This window comes from Pantherophis guttatus, chromosome 3 (assembly GCF_059756535.1).
Source record: "Pantherophis guttatus breed Tessera chromosome 3, ASM5975653v1, whole genome shotgun sequence".
Taxonomy (NCBI): Eukaryota; Metazoa; Chordata; class Lepidosauria; order Squamata; family Colubridae; genus Pantherophis; species Pantherophis guttatus.
The window spans coordinates 22,998,295-23,014,684 of NC_142065.1; the positions used below are offsets into that span (position 1 = coordinate 22,998,295).

At 40.1% G+C, this 16,390-nt stretch overlaps 1 long non-coding RNA gene across 1 annotated transcript in view; it reads left to right on the top strand.

The window, feature by feature from the left end:
• LOC117664354 (uncharacterized) overlaps positions 1–8,255 on the top strand; it is a 29,695-nt gene extending 21,440 nt beyond the window's left edge. Inside the window, exons 2-3 of the long non-coding RNA XR_004591001.3 lie at positions 1,108–1,161; positions 7,209–8,255. This is a non-coding gene — a long non-coding RNA (uncharacterized LOC117664354). The remainder of the gene's footprint in view (positions 1–1,107; positions 1,162–7,208) is intronic.
• The last annotated feature ends 8,135 nt before the right edge of the window (positions 8,256–16,390 follow it).

Consider the following 16,390-nt stretch of genomic DNA (forward strand, 5'->3'; position numbering starts at 1 on the left):
AGCAGAGCTGATGTTGGGTAAAGAGTCATAAAGCTACCAGATTACTTTGCACTGGCCTTAAATGAGGCTTTTAGGCAACAAAAGAATGGAGGAGGAGCAAGGTCAGATCTGGATTCTTGGAAGAGGGTTCCAGAAGTGATAGCAGCACTCAATGATACCTGTTGTAAAGGCCAGGTTGGGCTTGCAAAGTGTCACGGCAACTTGTTATCGCTGGGAAGTTCATTCTTGCTTAACATGCTGGCTCAAGAGTGACACTAAGTCCCCCCTGTGCAACTTCTGACCAATTCTAGGACTCTCCCACAGAACACAAATGTGTAACAGCCTCACTATTGTCCACCCTGATGCTTCATATATGGAGGTCTTCAACTCCCAGAATCTCTGGATAAAGGGCAGGTGGCCTTAGAGATTATTTGTTCTTCTCCTGCAACCGTATCATAATGAACAGATATGTCTGGTATTAATTAATGCTGAGAACAACCACAGAATTTTATGATGGTCAGAGATCAGAAATCAGACCAAACAAATTTAACAAAGAAAAAGAAAATCATAAAATAATCCTTACCACTAGTCAGGCTGTCCTTATCCTAGTCTATTAATGCTGATGTGATGTATCCTAACTGCTAAAAAAACCAATATTTGTAATTACCGGTAAATAAGTAATTTCAGACTTTCTGCCTGCTAAGACATATTTCATATAAAACCCATCTTTTTGGCTAGGCGTTTCTTAAAATAGAGGCTGGAATAACCTAGAATGTGAATTAAATAGAGGTAGTCTGTTTAGAAACTGCTTCAGACAGTGACCATATGGAGTTATGGCAGTGCTGAAAAAGTAAGTACCGGTAATCCTCACATGTATGACCTTTGCAACATGCCTCTCTGTCAGTCATGTGTTCACCAATTAGAGACAGTTAGAATGTGTTGTATTGTGTAAAATCTCACACTCACTCGCAGTCCCATGATTTTTACTTAACAACTGCTTTGCTTAATGACCAAGTTGTTGGTCCCAATTGCAGTTGCTAAATGAGGACTACCTGTACAGTGTTGTTGTTGCTCTAAGGACCTTTTCCTCTGGGGTGATGGCATTTTCATATATTTGCTCTCTCCTAGATTGTTGAAGATACAGTAGGTATTGAAATGGGTTCCAGGGACGGCCCACTTAAGGTAAGTGAGAGTATAATTATTTCGCTGATGAGTCTTTGCATTTCTCTGAGATGTCACACATTCCCATTGATTCGGGTTAGCTCACTCTGGAATAGCCTCAGTTCTCTTCTAATGACTGCTTGCTTAGCCTTTTCTTGCTTTAAGTGATGGTATTCAAATTTTTTTACTACTGGTTCTGTGGCTGTGGCTTGGTGGGTGTAGCGTGGCCTGGTGGGCATGGCTTGGTGGGCATGGCAGGGGAAGGATACTGTAAAATCCAGGGGTAAAATCCACCAAGTTCTGACAGGTTCTGGAGAACCGGTAGCGGGAATTTTGAGCAGTTCAGAGAACTGGCAAATACCACCTCTGGCTGTGGGGTGGGAATGGAGATTTTGCAATATCCTTCCCCCAGGAGTGGGGAGAGAATGGGGATTTGGCAGTATCCTTCCCCTGCCATGCCCACCTAGCCAATCCACAGAACCGGTAGTAAAAAAATTTGGATTTCACCACTGATAAAATCTCCATTTTCACCCCAATCCAGGGTAAAGATATACTGCAAAATCTCCATTTCCACTCCACTCCACTCCAGGGGAAGGATACTGTAAAATCCCCATTCCCTCCCCACCCCACTAACCTGCTTCCCAGCTCCGTTCTCCTGTGCAAGGCAACAAAAGAAGGCCCAGCTGATCAGCTGGGACTCGGGAGGCAGTGAATAGATGGGGGCGGGGCCAACCAGAGGTGGTGCTTACTGGTTCTCCGAACTACTCAAAATTTCCGCTACCGGTTCTCCAGAACTGGTCAGAACCTGCTGAATACCACCTCTGCTTAAGGGTAAGCTCGAAAGAAAAAGTAAATAGTAGGCTAGGACTGTGATTCTTGGCCTCTTTCTAACCTCGGAGCTATGTTATGGACCTGCCTGGGAGTCAAGAAAAGAGCCAGTCTGTACTTTTTTAGAGTTCAAAGTTAACACAGGGGCTCAATTGTACACCATGTCATAATTGTGCAACTGTTCTGTTATGAAGCATTTGAGGGCAGCTGTGATGAAAAATCCTCTGTCTCTGAAAGGAACTTAAGAAGATGATATAAGGAAGTCCATAAAGTCACATGAAACCAAATGCAGTTTGAAAGTGACCTCACCTTAAAATTGACTGGGGAGTAAACATATATGTAATCATTCTTCCCTTCTGTTTTACAGTATAGAAAATTAAAATTGGGTACCAATAAAGGTGGCTCAGTGGATAAGATGCTGAATTTGTCAATCGAAAGGTCAGCAGTTCAGCGGTTCGAATCCCCAGTGCCACGTAACGGGGTGAGCTCCTGTTACTTGTCCCAGCTTCTGCCAACCTAGCAGTTTGAAAGCACGTAAAAAATGCAAGTAGAAAAATAGGGACCACTTTTGGTGGGAAATTAACAGTGTTCCATGTGCCTTTGGCGTTTAGTCATGCTAGCCACATGACCACGGAGACGTCTTTGGGCAGCGCTGGCTCTTCGGCTTTGAAACAGAGATGAACTCTCCCCCTAAGAAAACAACCAAGCTCAGAGAACACCAAGGACCCTAAAATTTGGTAAAAACCTTTAGGATTCCTTGGGGTCTGCATGCCTCAAAATTATGCATCTCCCTGTTTACAGTCATTTTATATGAACAGAACATGAAAGCGATGGTGGTGCTTCCAAATGAACCTATCAGTTGATTCCTTTCTTCTCTTTTCGTCTGTTCCTCTCTCTGGCTCTGCTTCTTCTGTTTCAGCATGTCATTTCTGCTAGCCTGGAGTTGCTGCTTCTTCATATCTCATTCCCATTTACTTTTCCATGATTGGCCAAAACCAGCAATGGCATGAAAAGAGTTCTGAGAGACCTGGAAAATCCCATGATGTCGCAAGTCTGTTTAAAACTTCAGCTTTAGGGCAGATGACTTCAGAATTGCCCTCAGGCACAGCAAGGCTACTGATAGAGCGGCTAGTAAACTAGACGAGATAATTGGATTGACTGGATGATACAAGACTAGCTGAGGTTGCTTAATTTCCAAAGGGCGGGGGCAGCTATCTTTGAAACCTTCTTTAGTTGGGCATTCTATCAAACTCTGAGCAAGCCGTTTGCTTGTTCGTCTTACTTCCGTATCTTTGTTTGTTCACGCTCGGCAAAGCAAAGCATGCACACTTTCCTCTGTCAAACGTTGGGGGCCTTGACAATTTTGGCTCGAGATCTGTAAACTGGAGAACCTGGGAGACATCACAGCAACTTGCAAAAATCCCATCTTGCAAAGCAGGATTACCATGTAGGTGATAATAAGGGCTTTTGCTGGCTCCCAAATGTTAGTCATGCCTTCTGCCTCCAAACTGCTGGAAGCTGATAGCAAGAGAAGGAGGACATTTCAGGAGTGGAAGCAGATTGTTGGCTTATTATGGGGGAAAGTATGTTTATTTCACATTGGCTTTTGCAAGATATTTGTTGCTTATATATTATATAAGCAACAAATTATATATGTATAATATATTATATATTCTAGAACCAACAAGCCCAACTAAATTTAAATTTTAACAGAGGAAAAATGTAGCCATGAATGATGAAATCCATAGCCAACGTCAGAATAAGTGAACAGTAAGTTCTGTTAGTTAAAGCAATTAGATGAACAAGATTCAAAATAAAAACAGATCTGATCCTTAATCATAGTCAATAGAACCAATAAAAATTATCTAAAATATAGTTTCTTAAAAGCTGGAGATTAAAATGATTTCACCTAAAGGTTTTATAGCAAGTGTCAAGCAATGTCTACCAAAAGAATTTCATAAAGAACACCAAAATTCCCATCTACCCTTGTGATCTCCCTCTGGAATTTAGTTTGATATGTGCACCCTTGGTTATTGATAAATTAGATTACAGCCTGTGTTTAATTGTAATAATTTCGCATATTGTTGTTTAAGGTGCCACCAGTGGATGGCAGAAAAGTCAAGATAGCAGCCATGATCATGCTATCAAAATGTCACACATTAAAAAAAAAAAGGTGGAACTCTGATCACATGATCATAATTGTCAATGTCCCCAAATACTATAAAAGGGGCAACATAGGAAGGAGTTTCCTCAATACACTTTAAAATGCTTTTCTCCCAAGGAGGTTTCTGTCTGTCTGTCTGTCTGTGTGTCTGTCTATCCATCTATCCCAGCTTTATTTTTTACAGCTTGATACATGGATCCCAAATAATTTGATTCCTCTTTGCACATACATAGATGCAATAGCTGTTTGCTCCACAAGCTGTGCTAGTGTTATTCTCAAATCTATTAATGGGTGGCCATTAATAGATTTTATATATCATACATCATAGCAAATTGTTCAAATGCAGCTACTAGCACTTTAACTGACATTGTTAAGTATTGTGAAAACCACTGATGTACCTTTCACATGTACTGGGGTAGACCATGGTTCCATAACTAGGTATGGTTGAGGTTCCCAGGTACCATATGTTTAAACTAGCTTTATTTATTTATTTATTTATTTATTGATTTATTTATTTATTGATTGATTGATTGATTGATTGATTGATTGATTGATTGATTCATTCATTCATTCATTCATTCATTCATTCATTATTCAATTTGTATGCCGCCCCTCTCCGAAGACTCAGGGCAGCTCACAATGCATTTAAAATCATTATAAAAAACATTTAAGAATTAAAAACATTAAAAACATTAAAACTCATTCACATCATTCATGGCCGGATCTCGCCGGATCGCAAGAGCGAGATCAATGGCCCCAGGCCTGCCGGAAAAGCCAGGTCTTCACTGCTTTTTGGAAGGCCAATAGGGTGGGGATGGTCCGGACCTCAGGAGGTAACTGGTTCCAGAGAGCTGGGGCAGCCACAGAGAAGGCCCTCTCCCGCGGGCCCGCCAGCCGGCATTGTTTAGCTGACTGGACCCAGAAGAGACCAACTCTGTGGGATCTTACCGGTCGTTGGGAGTTATATGGCTTCATATATGGCTGTCCTTTGTAGACTGGAATACTTGTCTTCCTTTCTCCAAAACTTAAGCCTATTCAATAAGCTATAAAGTATAGAATACTGGAATTATCATGCTAAATCACTATGTGATTTGATTCTGGGTTTTATGGTGTGAACCCAGTTAACTGTGGTTTATTTAATGCACCATGGTTTAGCGTGATTTGGGAAACCAGTCACTGTGTATGAATGAGAGATGCAACAATGGGAACCAGATTTTTTTTCCTGATGTCATAGGAAAAACCCACTGCTCCCTCTTTTATTGAAAATCCCAGCCAAGAAGTGACTACTAAATAGTCAGCAATCAGATTATGCTCCATCTGGATATTGAATCACCAAAGGAAATCTGTCTTTAAAATCTAAAGAATGAGAGGAGACATGGAAGCTTTTGTGTAAGAAAGGGAAAGTTGGAACAAAAATTAAGAAAATATTTTTAGATGTCTGCTTACTTCAGCTAGGCTATCAATGACAGACTGAATTTTTGGCCCAAGTTTAAAAGACACAAATTAGACATGGGGGAATTGATTTCTCTCCCTTAGCCTTTGTGAATGCTATCTTTTTAATATTCTCCTTTACTCACTGTTTTTTCTACCGTAGTCGCCATTTTGAAATGAGCATTTGTTTACACACCTGTATATTACTTACACAGAATGGCTTCTGTGATTGTTCTGAGACGAAAAATGGGGGAAGCAGGCAGTATCATTGATTGAAGGGCAATATTAATGTCCAACAATGTTTTATAAATAGAGTCAGTATTTTACTTCAAGATCTGACCTGCCTCTTCCAAACAGTTCATATGTGATCCTATGCAACAGGAAAATATCAATAGGAGTTGGGAATACTCTGCTTTTCCAAATGATGATGAGCTACAAGTTTGAGCAGCCAGAGCAGAATACCTGTAAGAGATGCTAGAAACAGTGGTTCAGAAATATTTGGAGGGCCAAATATTCACCAGCTTGGTTTTAAAGATTTACTGACTCAAACGATCTTATATGTACTTATTTGTAAGTTCCGTTGAACTCAATCAATCAATCAGAATAGAGCTGGAAGGGACCGTGGAGGTCTTCTAGCTCAAGCAGGAGACCCTATACCATTACAGACAAGTACAGTAGCTGTCCAATCTCTTCTTAAAAACCTCTAGTGATATAGCACCCACAACTTTTGAAGGTAAGACGTTCCATTGGTTAATTGTTCTCATTGTTAGGAAGTTTCTCCTTAATTCCAGGTTGCTTCTTTCCTTGATTAGTTTCCATCCACTGTTTCTTGTCTTGCTTTCTGGTGCTTTGGAAAACAGGTTGACCCCCCCCCCCCTCTTCTTTGTGGCAGCCTCTCAGTCAAGTCAACTCAGTCAAGGAGCATCTGCAGGAAGATCAAACGAACCAAGCTGGCAGCCATGTTCCTGTGACCGAAACCCTACCTCTTTCCCCAAACTTTATTTATAAAAAAGCACATTCATTTCAACAAATTCATCCCACTGTTTTCTTTCCCATTTATTTACTTTAAAATTATGTTGTAATTATTCTCGTTTCACTTGAAGATTGCTAGCACTTTGATCAACTTCAGGAGTGAGATACACATCTGTTAATTTCACCATTGTGAGAGACACTATTTGTTAAGAAAATATGAAGCACTGACAGTTGAAACAAACATTGTTGCTGTGAGCGTCAGGGGGTGACTGCATTTCTCCAGGAGATTATGGGCTGAGTTGGGCCATGAAATTCTCTTTACACCAAAAGTCAGCAACAACCAAAAAAAAGGAACCTCCATAGCAACTGTGAAATTATTATGCTTTTAAAAAGGCCTCCTAGGAAAGTCCCTAAGACAAACTCACTGTCTTGTTTCAGTTTTTTGGAAGGCCAGCTAAATATGTTTAGCTCCAAGCCCATGAATCACTAAGAAGAAGCTTCTTTGCACGTTTCTCAGGGACCTCCAAAGCCAGTGGAATAGCTGCATCCTATTACAGTGAGTCAGAAAGCTGTCAAACAGTCAAATGCTGTTGTTCTTAAATCAGGCTCTCAAGGCCATGAGTTGCTGCTTCCACCCATTTGTTTATTCTGCCCCCTACCTTTGTTATTCCAGATGTTATGGATCTCTCAAGCTCAGATGCCAGAAGAGACTGACGGTGATAGATCAGCTGTCACCTTCATTTCCAGAGGAGACCAACATGCAGGCTTTCAGCTCCACAGCGAGCTTCAGCTATTCTGTCCGGTGCATGGAGAACAAATGAAGATGCACTGAAGACTATCCTTCATGCATCCTGTCAAATAGGATTATTACTGCAGAGTATTGTCCTCATTGGTGACACTCAGTTTCCAAGAGTTTCTCTTCCTTTACTGCAAGCCTTAAATGAGGAGGTCTGCCAGGAAACTGAATAGAACCTTGTTAGGATATCAGGAAAGAAAGCATTTGTACTTAAATGTAGGCATCTCCAGTGAAACTGATGAGAAAGCAAGCAAAGGCTTCTGCTGCATTTATCAATATCTGAAGCTCACAAAATTAATTAATTTTGTTTAATTAATGGATATTACTTTTGTTTAATTAATGAAAAAAAATGCTTCCAGAATTCCTCGTGATGTTTTATTCTCATAACTAACATAGTTCTCTCCTACGATGTTCTCAATACATGGTGGAGCTTGAATTTTGGAACAGCGTAAATCAAGATTTAATAGACAATACACTACAGTATATATTCCCTGCCTCTATTGCCTCTGTTTTATTTTCCCTCCAATAGCTAACTGGGAAACAAACATCTGAATAAGAACAAAACTTAAGTTACAGAATTGTAACTTAATCTTCTGAGGCTATAATCCTAAATATACTTACCATGAAATATACTCCAATGAATACAATGGGATTTATAAGAATTAGCATGTATCAGATTATGCTGTGAAAATGTTCTGTTAGCTTTTTCCATTCTTTCATGAGTATCCAGCTGACGCCTTAATACATGACTTCAAGATGTCAAAATTGGAAACTAGAAGGGTTAAAATTGAGTACATGGATATTTAAATACAGCAAGTTGAAACAGAGCATTGATGTTACACTTTTATAACCATTTTATTCCTTTCAGCATAACAAGAGAACAAAAACAAGTTATCCATTACAATAAAATTGATTAATCTGAAACCCTCTCTCAAATTGCAGGTATGTTTTTAGAAGCAAGTCATACCTGTGTTTTGCAGGTTTTACTCGCACATACATGTTCATAGGATTACATTTTTTAAATCCTTCTAACAGTACTTCAGCATGAACCACTTTGTCCAGTGTGAAAACCATCTTTTTTAAATTACTACAAGTAAGAACTTTGCACATTTCTCAAAACCTAACTATCTTATTTAAATTCACAATCAATATGAGAGCTGGAAACATGAAATGAGATTATATACAGCACTCTGCAGCACACATTAGTAGGATAGCATCAACCAGTTCAAGAAAAAAAAGAGAAAGGGAGGGAGGGAAGGAGGGAGGGAGGGAGGAAGGAAGGAAGGAAGGAAGGGAGGGAGGGAGGGAGGGAGGGAGAAACAATTGTCCTTAAGAAGGCAATCTAATTCACAAAGCCTGAGTAAGTCACTAGTTCAATGAATAGGAAAATGTAAATGTGAATAGACATTAACTAGCTTAAATATCTTCATCTGCTGACAGCATGTAAAATCTCTAGCAAAAATGTTACATCTCTATTCAGGATCCTAGACAGTCAGCCAACCACATTATTTCTCATTGTGTTTCATTCTGTCCATTATTTTTCCTGCTTCTAAGATTCAACCCTATATAGACTCAATATTATATTACACCTTTGTCCTCGACTGGTCTATTAAGATTCTTTACATTAATGCTTCTTTCCTCCTTAAGTTATATACATGTTCTCAGTTTCTTCTTTCTTTTTTGACGTATGGGGGAATGGGGTACTCGGACTCCCCTTTGGTGCTTGCTGCTATATTCCTATCCTTGTGTTTGTGTAGTTGCTGTACACAAACATAGATTATCACTTTATAATGTCACTTTGGAGACAATGGCTATTGTTCTTTGACTTGATATGAGAGCTTCTTGGGCAAAGTTTCCTCATCTCATGGACTGATTATTAACAGGTGACGTTTTATTAGATCTCCATATTTTCTGCAAGACTTGCATTTGTCATTGTAGCAACAATTAAGAATGCACATCAGATGTGATCAAAGTTTATTTTATGAGATGCAGCAAGATGATTCGGTATGGATTTTCTTTTTTGCAGGATGGAACAAACAGTTCTGAATGCACCCTTTTTGGGGTTTTCATATAGATCAGTTCCTAATTTCTTTCTCTGGGGCTCTGCTGACCATAAAATATAGCACAATAGCTGTTGTGTGAAAATTAAAACAATTTTCATAGTGTATGTAAAGCAAAACAGAATGTAGCATAACTGAATGTAACATAACATAATGTACATAAAGCATGCAAAAATGTATGTAAAATATTGTGGAAGGGAGGGAAGTACAGATAGTCCTTGACTTATAACCATTCATTTAGCGATTCTTTGAAGTTACAATAGCACTGAAAAAAGTTTCTTACAACCAGCCCTCGCACTTATGACTGTCACAACATCCCCATGGTCACATGATCAAAAATTGGGTGCTTGCCAACCGACATGTATTCATGGATGCTGCATCCCAGAATCATGTGATCATTAAATGCAACCTTCCCACCAGCGGTGAAATGCACTTACCTTCACTACCGGTTTGGGAGTATGAGCACATACGCCTCTTCTGTGCATGCGCAGAGAGTCAAAAATGGGACATAATGACATCCTGGCAGGTGGGCAGATCCTCCCACCAGCGGCGCTACCAGTTCACATGAGCCGGATAGATCTGGCCGGATTTCACCACTGCTTCCCACCCAGCTTCCAACAAGCACAGCCAATGGGGGAGTCAGATTCATTTAATGACCATGTGATTACTTAACATCTGCTATGATTCATTTAACAACCATGGCAACAAGGTTGTAAAATCAGGCATGATTCACTTAACAACAGAACCTTTGGTTCCAGTTATGGTCATAAGTCAAGGACTACCTGTACTGGATTCAGTGACTAATGACCTACTCAAATGAGAACAGAGTCTGTGATCTGATCAACACTTATTCTCTTAATCAAAATCTTGGGGGAAAAGTAGTTTGTGGGTTTCAAAAAGATCCTCAGTTTTACCATTTGTTCTACCTCAATGTTGATCGAGCTTACTATTGCTCAAATGCTTAAATCATCTTGGCCTAATAACTGACTTATTGTTTGGAAAAGGCCTGTGCATTAATTCCTTACTCTTCCACTTCATCCCCTTACAATCAGCTTCCCAACTTTCAAGAAGACACATTATCATCCATTAAAATATCCCTTCATTTTGTCCCTTCAGTGTGCCTACCAGAAATTAGGCAATACAGAATATTATCACCACAAAGCGACAATTGCAACTTTTACAACTAAATATATTTTAGAGGTCCATGGTCTGAAATTTCTAGTTTTAATTACTATACCATTGTCACAGTTTATAATAGTGTAGCTTGCTGCAAATTTCATCCCACTCTATGTTTCCCTCATGGTAGATTCTTATTTTATTTATTTATTTATTTATTTATTTATTTATTTATTTATTTATTTATTTATTTATCAAGCATATATAAAATAACAGGTAAAAGTATAAACATAATTTGAATACATGAAAAGAGTAGGAGTAAAAAAAGAAAAAAGAAAAGAAAAGACCTCATTTTTTCCAAATTTGCTTCTATTTTTTTCTTCTGTTTCGTCCTTCAAATAAGTTTGGACTGTGGAGTTTTTAATACTTTCTGAGCTTGGTTCTTTGCTTGCAGCCCTTTCATTATCCAACTAGCTACTGTGTTTCCCCGAAAGTAAGACCCTGTCTTATATTTGTTTGAACCCTGAAATAAGCGCTTGGCCTTATTGTCATGCACTCAAAAGCCCGATTGGGCTTATTATCAGGGGATGTCTTATTCTGGGGGAAACAGGGTAATATTATCAGTACCTAGGTTGGATTGCTTTGACATCAATCCATACTGGGTTAGCCCTAATCAAATAATGTGGTCTCTGCAAAATCCTACAATAAAGATCTCTGTATTATGAAAGTTATAAAATACTAATCTAAGCAGTGGAATCTGAAAAGTCTTTCAATCACAAACTTGCCATCAAAAGACTTAAAGCTTTGTTCAGTTTTATCAGAACATCTTCTGAGCCGCAGCATTTTCACAATAGCGATGGAATGAAATTTGGAATATAAATTCTCTGTTGGATAATATGCATGTTTACACAAAAGATAAACAGATACATATTTTCCCTGCATCTGTCCATGCCAATTCAGCAGGTTTTTGGAATGCTAAACTGTAAACTACTTAGGAAAATCAGCTCCGTCTTCTCAGGGTGGAAGGCAAGTTTAATCCTTTTAGCTTCTCTGACATTGCAGGATTTGTACTTCTCTCTTCATTCTTTCTGGAAAAAGTAATGCCTTTTTTTAAAAAAACGCACTTGTAATATATTTTTTTTGAAAAATATAAAAGGTGAGACCACATGTGGACAATTGTGGTTAGTATTATTTAAAAAGAAGAAGAAGGAAGAAGAAGAAACATCCGATCTTTGTGAGTCATATGATTATAAATTACGTTGCAATTTATATATTTTAGCAAGATTCTAACATGCTTCTTGCATAATCGTTAGCCATGTTAAGTGCCATAAGAATGGTAAGGAAGGGCTGAATACCAATAGCAATAGGACTTAGATATATACGACTTCATAGTGCTTTACAGCCCTCTCTAAGCAGTTTATAGTCAGCATATTGCTCCCAACAACCTGAATCCTCATTTGGGTCCTCATGGGGTGATATCATAGCAGTGTTCCGATATCTCAGGGGCTGCCACAAAGAAGAGGGAGTCAAGCTATTCTCCAAAGCTCCTGAGGGCAGGACAAGAAGCAATGGATGGAAACTAATTAAGGAGAGAAGCAACCTAGAACTAAGGAGAAATTTCCTGACAGTTAGAACAATTAATCAGTGGAACAACTTGCCTCCAGAAGTTGTGAATGCTCCAACACTGGAAGATTTTAAGAAAAGATTAGACAACCATATGTCTGAAATGGTATAGGGTTTCCTGCCTTAGCAGGGGGTTGGACTAGAAGTTCTCCAAGGTTCCTCCAACTCTGCTATTCTATTCTATTCTATTCTATTCTATTCTATTCTATTCTATTCTATTCTATTCTATTCTATTCTATTCTATTCTATTCTATTCTATTCTATTTCAACCTCAGAAGGATGGAGGTCAGGACTGAACTCCAGGCTATGGGCAGAGTTAGCCTGCAAGACTGCATTCTAACCAGTGAGCTGTGATGGTACAGTGGTTAGAATGCAGTATTGTAATTGCATTTATATATAATTGAAATTATAAAAAACATAGGCAGTGCTGTTTAGGAGGATCAATCAGAATTTCTTGGGAGAAGGATTGCAGCTTCCCTACTTCCTAGCTTCTGTCTCCCTAGCAGCACCCTGATGTGACTAGGAAAACAAATTCAAATGCAGTGAACCTGCCATGTCAGTATCAGTAGTTCAGAAGAGTTAAAGGTAGACATGGAGGAATAGGACATAATTTACTTAGACTTGAATAAGGATGCTAATCGTCCCCCAGGGGGGTTGGACTAGAAGACCTCCAAGGTCCCTGCCAACCCTGTTATTCTATGTTTCATGTTTTATTAGGATTTGCACTTCAACTTTGTTCCATGCCCAGAGTCTCTATGGTGTGAGAGACTGCCATATGAAAAAGAATAAATGCAGTGGTGAAATCCAAAATTTTTTACTACCGGTTCTGTGGGCGTGGCTTGGTGGGCATGGTGTGGCTTGTGGGGATGGCAGGGGAAGGATACTGCAAAATCCTCATTCCCTCCCCACTCCTGGGGGAAGGATATTGCAAAATCTCCATTCCCGCCCCACTCTGGGGCCAGCCAGAGGTGGTATTTGCCGGTTCTCCAAACTACTCAAAATTTCCGCTACTGGTTTGCTGAACTGCTCAAAATTTCCACTACTGGTTCTCCAGAACCTGTCAGAACCTGCTGGATTGCACCCCTGAATAAATGAAACAAATAACCATATGCTTGTTTTGAAAGGAAGATGCCTGCATGATTTTTAAAATAATATACGAATTACGAAATAAAGTTATTAGAATCTTTTTTTTTTTTTTGTCACTGCCGAGTTTTGATGAGGTGATCAACAGCTTGAACAACCTTGGAAAATATTCAACAGGATCCAAAAGAAAGAGCCGCCCACATTGTTGGCTTGTATTGTTAAATCCACAAACTCAAGTCGGAAAGAAACTACATGGTGATTTGACTATATAAAATGAATGTATGGGAACGTACCCTTTGCAATAAAAGCAATTGGACTTGGATAGTTTCATTAGCCTGATAGAAATAAAATGATAGATTCCCTGCTTAATCTGCTTACAGAAAGACTTGTGGTTTGCATTAATTCTTGGATATTCTGTGTCTGCCTGCCAAGACATGCAACAGAGCATTGATTAGAAAAACGAGGCTTTATTAGAAAGCAGGCCAAAAGTTAATATGTTTGCCAGAGTGTACTTTTCAGTCAGGAGTGTCCAATTGTAGCAAGAACCAGCTGTTGATCAAAAATGCACGCTTGAAAAATATTTTTCTGGACGGTCCGTTGTTGTAAGATACGTTGCAACAAATATATTCTAATGTTTTTACAGCAAAGAGTTGACTTTAGTATCCTGTCTTTCTGTTGAAGAGGCTTTTTCCCATATTCTTTTGATGGTAGTGAAGTTCAGTTGCTTTGGGTTTAGTTATTAGTTATTAGGTGTACAAATATTTGGTTCAAAAATTTTGTTTGAAGACGAGTTGTTAAAAATGACATATCGGTTCAGTTTCTGAACTGAAATAATTCTAAATGAAACTGATTCTGAATTGAGTAGTTTTAATTTAATTTAATTTAATTTCCAATTTATATACCGCCCTTCTCCCTGAGGACTCAGGGCGGTGTACAGCCAAGATAAAAAACATAGAATACAAATATTAAAACATTTAAAAATATATATAAATTTTGGCCCGAAAGTTAAGAATCACAGACTAATTAAAAGAATTTAAAAATTTTAAAAATTTCTTCTTAAGCCAACCCGGCTTGCTGAAAAAGATAGGTTTTCAGGGAACAACGGAAGGCATTGAGGTCCTGGATTCTTCTTATCTCCGGGGGCAACTGATTCCAGAGGGTAGGTGCCCCCACAGAGAAGGCCCTCCCCCTGGGGGTCACCAGCCTACATTGTTTGGCTGATGGCACCCTGAGGAGGCCCTCTCTGTGGGAGCACACGGGTCGATGGGAGGTCATCGGTAGCAGCAGGCGGTCTCGGAGATAGCTAGGCCCTATGCCATGGAGCGCTTTAAAGGTGATAACCAACACCTTGAAGCGCACCCGGAAGACCACCGGGAGCCAGTGCAGCTCGCGCAGGAGCGATGTTACATGGGAGCGCCATGTTGCTCCCATCACTACCCGCGCTGCTGCATTCTGGACCAGCTGGAGCCTCCGGGTGCTCTTCAAGGGGAGCCCCATGTAGAGAGCGTTGCAGTAGTCAAGGCGAGAGGTGACGAGGGCATGAGTGACTGTGCACAAGGAATCCCGATCAAGAAAGGGCCGCAACTGGCGAATCAGGCGAACCTGATAAAAGGTCCCCCTGGTAACAGCCGTCAGATGTTCCTCCAAAGACAGCTGCCTATCCAGGAGGACTCCCAGATTGCGGGCCCTTTCAGTGGGGGCCAAAGACTCGCCCCCAATAGTCAGTGATGGAGTCAACTGGCTATATCGGGATGCCGGGAGCCACAGCCACTCAGTCTTGGAAGGGTTGAGCCTGAGCCTGTTCCTCCCCATCCAGATCCGCACAGCCTCCAGGCACTGGGACATCACTTCAAGGGCATCGTTGGGGTGGCCTGGGGTGGAGATGTACAGCTGGGTGTCATCAGCGTACTTGTGGTATCTCACCCCAAAGCCACGGATGATCTCGCCCAGCAGCTTCACATAAATGTTGAACAGAAGGGGCGAGAGGACCGATCCCTGCGGCACTCCACAAATGAGAGGCCTCGAGGCTGACCTCTGCCCCCCTGCCAACACAAACTGCGACCGGTCGGAGAGAAAGGAGGAGAACCACCGCAACACAGTGCCTCCCACCCCCAACTCTTCCAGCCGGTGCAGCATGATACCATGGTCGATGGTATCAAAAGCCGCTGAGAGATCTAATAGTTATTAAACAACATGCATTTTTCATCCTTTTCATTATACAATGGTACTGGACTGCTTCAAAACTCGTTGAATTTGGTACCAGTGGTGGGATTCAAATAATTTAATCAGGCTGTGCTGAAAATGAAAATGAAACAGGCTGTTTGCTGTTTGCTGCAAGGAGGCAAATTGCTGGGAGGCAGAGGCAGATTTTTTTTTTCTTGTTTTCCTCCCCAAAAATGGTAAATGCGTCTTATAGTCCAGAGCATCTTATACTCTGAAAAATACGGTAGGTGCCATCAGTTGGATTTGATTACTAATACTAAATAGAGAAAAACTCAAATATCTTGACTTGATTTTAGAAATAACTTACAGTTCTTCCAGGGAAGTTCCAGTAATCTATTTGAACCTGCCTGCCAAAGCTCAGACACTACAAAGATCACTTTAGTTCAAACTTTTATTTGCTTCTATCTAATGGACAGAATCTTGCCAAACTGATAACCTGCAAATTTACCACATATATCCTGAGGGATTCTAAGATGTGGCTATCCTGAACCTCTTCTCCCTTCCAGCTTGCATAGTCTCTTAATCCAGGCCTCTCTTTGGGAAAGCTCTGTGTTGGCAAAACTCTCTTCCACTGCTTCTGCAAGTGTACATTCCATCACACTAGGATTGCAATACAATTTAGACCAAACCTCATTATCTTTCCTTAAGTTCTAATTTTAATTCCTTGTCTATTGCTAAACCTTCCAAATCTTATCTAAATACTACATAAATACTACCACTATGTGTGTGCACACACACACACACAAAAAGCACTTTCTGGTGTCATACTTTCCACCAGAATGAATTCAACTCAGAAAAATCTCCTGCCCACAAATCTCTTGTAGCATCCTATAGCCTTTTAGATACGTCTTAAAAACGCTGTTGAGATGGAGCAGTCACGTTGGACTAAGCAGAACTAGGGACAATTGGATAAAAATCCTCTCAAAGCTCACCATCCACCATCTTTCAACTAAA